The sequence below is a fragment of the Quercus suber genome, unplaced genomic scaffold (assembly GCF_002906115.3).
Source record: "Quercus suber isolate HL8 unplaced genomic scaffold, Cork oak 2.0 scaffold_192, whole genome shotgun sequence".
Lineage (NCBI taxonomy): Eukaryota > Viridiplantae > Streptophyta > Magnoliopsida > Fagales > Fagaceae > Quercus > Quercus suber.
This window is the reverse complement of record NW_027069650.1, coordinates 778,727-782,323: the sequence shown is the minus strand read 5'-3', so window position 1 is coordinate 782,323 and position 3,597 is coordinate 778,727.

The following is a 3,597-nucleotide window of genomic DNA, read 5'->3' as shown; positions in this document are numbered from 1 at the left end:
TTTTATAAGGCTTACCCCCCTTTTCCCCCCCCCCCCGGGAAAAGAAAAAAAGAAAGTGAAAACGTGGAGTGATCAAAGAAATATAGGAGAGTTGGAGGCTTGAAGCAATTCACTAAATACTCAGTTTAAAAACCAACTGGAGAGTAGTTCTATTTTGTATTTACGTGAGAATTAAAAATATATTTTTATCAAATTGTCTTATTTTGTCTTTGATTAATAAAATTAAATAGGTTTCATGAAGCTTAATTAGTCCTTTGTCATTGAATAAGAGATTAATAGTTCCACTCCTTTTAACACCAAAGCTCAATTACTAGCTCTTGTTATAGATTTAAAATACTATTGTATCTATAATAATAATAATAATAATAATTGTGGGTGCCCGAGGACCGAGGATGAAGTTGGAGGGTCGCAGCGTTGGCCCGAGGACTGAGAATGAAGTCAAAAGGCCGCAACATTGACATGGTAATGCTGCCAGCCACGGACCCAAGGGAGGAAGTCACTTGAGGAGGAGAAGAAATGAATCATAGTACTCTGTGGTATCCTAGGCGGGAGCTAGGATCTAAAGAGAGTGGAAGTCAGTGGGCAGTATGGAAGCTTTTGGCCTAATGTAGCCTGTTGCATCCGCATTAAATGATAGACAATAGTTTTATCAGCCGCATTGATGAGGAAGTGACCTGAACAGTGTGAGCCACAGCTTGGCAGATTCCTTCCACCATCTTCTTCATATGTGAATGGTAACAATTGTCAAAAAGGGAGAAATGTTAGGTAGAAATGGATGGTGAACATGCGATGGAGGTAGAGGTGTATAAGGAAAGAGATAGCATTGGAAAAAGGGATCGGAAGAGAGAGAAACGAAACAGAAGGAAGAACATTGGGAGAAGAAAGTAAACAGTACCACTTTTTATACAAGTTCAGTCTCCTCTGGAGCGTTTGTGTAGAGCCTGATACTCATTTGTTTTTGAATATAAACCTAATTCTTCCTTGTAGTTGTCCTCGGACAGAACTCATTGTTGTTGTTGTTCTTTCCCATCTCTTACAAATTTTACTGATTTGGGCCAAGTTTGAAGGGCACAACCCATTACTCTAGGTGGGCTTGGGCTACAACTTTCAAGTCCTTACAAAAAGAAAGGGAAGGTATAAAAAAATGAGTAAATACCTAACACAATTGGAGCCCCTTTGTTGAGAAACGGACTTCAAACAACTAATATCATAGTGATTTGGCCCTGCCCCACCAATAATAGCAAATGGAAACTACTAGATTTACCAAGTTTGATATTGCAATGGGGCTGGCTGTGCTCCACCATCAATTTATCCTTCAAACACTTCTTACCAAACCCACCCCAACACCAATAATAACTAATGGAAAATACTAGATTTACGAAGTTTGATATTTCAATGGTTTGGCCATGCTCCACCATCAATTTACCCTTCAAACACTTCTTGCCAAATCCACCCCAACACCAATAATAACTAATGGCAAATACTAGATTTACAAAGTTTGATATTGCAATGGGTTTGGCCATGCTCCACCATCAATTTACCTTTCAAACACTTCTCACCAAACCCACCCCAACACTAATAATAACATACAGAAAATGCTAGATTTGCAAATTATTTGAAATTATTTTATACAAATTGTTGATGAGGTAAGTGATTATTAATAGGTAAAATAGTGATAATTGTGTATGGCCAATTCTTGTTAAATAGTTTGTGACAGTAACATTACTAATAACTAAAACTGTGTCAAAGTTTTTATCGGTTGCTCTAATCACAGCTAGTGAAAATTAATTTTGACATAAATCAAAAACCCAAATTGAATTTTTTAGTGGACTTAAATAGTACTTTTTTTACGGTGGCGATTTCTCCGGCATTGCCAACTCAAGTGAGGTTTATATTCTTAATTTATATAGTTAATTATTCTGTTTTTATTTTCTTGCAAGCACAGTAATTTATTAATACTAAATCCTAGAAAATTTTATCAATTGAAGATAGTATCGTGTGTGTGCATATAATGCACTTTAACATTTAGCAAAAAAAGAAAGCATTACAACTCTACAAGAGTGTAGAGTAGCCAAACTTTCACTTGCTTGAGCGTAAAACAAGGCAGGCAGGAAAATGTTTGTGTGTGTCATCATTTTAAAAGCATACAATTTACGTGCACAACATAATTATAAGAACCTATATTATATAGAGAAATGCTATGTTTACAATATTTCACAATATTTTCACAACAAATTTTATGTGACAGATTGTTACTTGTTGTTATTAGTGGGAAATAATAATTTCAGTTGTGGATTCAAATTGATAACCTATAATAACCTGCCAACAAGGATATATTGTGAAAGTACTGTAAAAATGTTGTGGACGTAGATTAAAAAAAATTAAAAAATGTATCCATTTGAGCATAAAAAGTGGTACTCAAAAGTTCTCTGGGCATGTTGAATGTTGCAAAATGGAAACACAGCTTTCATGTTACTCCTGGTTGAACTTGACAGGTTCTCATCTTAGAACCCTAGGTGATTGCCCTCAATTGCCACAAGCTAGTGACATAGCTTAGCTTTCGTTCCAACTATATCCCTTATAGTTGCCGCACATTAAACCTTTGTCTTACTGACAGGTGGGTCTCACAAAGGTCCGGCGCATACAAGACTTCTGCCTACTCCCTTTGCTAAATCGCAGTTAGTTTAGATGCAACTTCAGCGGTCTACTGTCGCTAAAGAGCCTGGCATGTTGAAGTAATTAACTTGGCTCTTGAGCGTGTTCCCTGATCTGTTCTTTAGGCCTTGTTTCTCTCTTCTAATATATCCCTTTCTTCCATAAGCCCATATAGAGGGGAAAGGGCTCAACTGACACTTCCGGGGAAGTACTCATCAAACTAGGCAAGTGTTTCTCATTTTCACCGAGAAGGAAAACCAATAGTGTGTTCGTTGGTTTGCTAGGAACATAGAGGACCGTCATTGGGCCTCACTATTTTCATGAGAATATTAAGGTTTTCTTGGTCTCATTCTATTCTATTCTAATTTTATACATGTTCACTTCAATTGAACCCCAAATTTATGAACCCCCTTTCATCTCTATTACTAGTCAATCGAACCAAGCGTTTATGAACAGCTAGAGCTTGAGTTGAGAGAAGGCTTACTTATGTTTGTTTGTTTAGCAAACAAGCCAAGCTCAAGTCTATGTTTAGACTCAACTATTAAACAAATCAAGCTCAAACATAATAATATATTCGCGAACAAGCTCATAAATATGAGACTTAATTTAAATTATATAAAATATTATATATAATACTTGTCTAAATAATAGACTTCAGATTGAATTGTACAAGTTTGTAATATGTTCATACGATATCAAATTATTATTTGTGACTTATAACTTATATTAACAATCCATTCATAATAAAAATTCATAGATTTGTGAAAAGCTAAAAAAATTTAGTCACAGTTTTATTATATATAGGAAAAAAAAATTATTCAAGTAGTCCATAAACAAATTCGAGCTTATTTGAAAAAAATAATTTGTTGGAGCATTTTAATATTATTTAATTAAAATGAATTTATATAACAATATAAATATAAATATGTGAGAGTTAATATG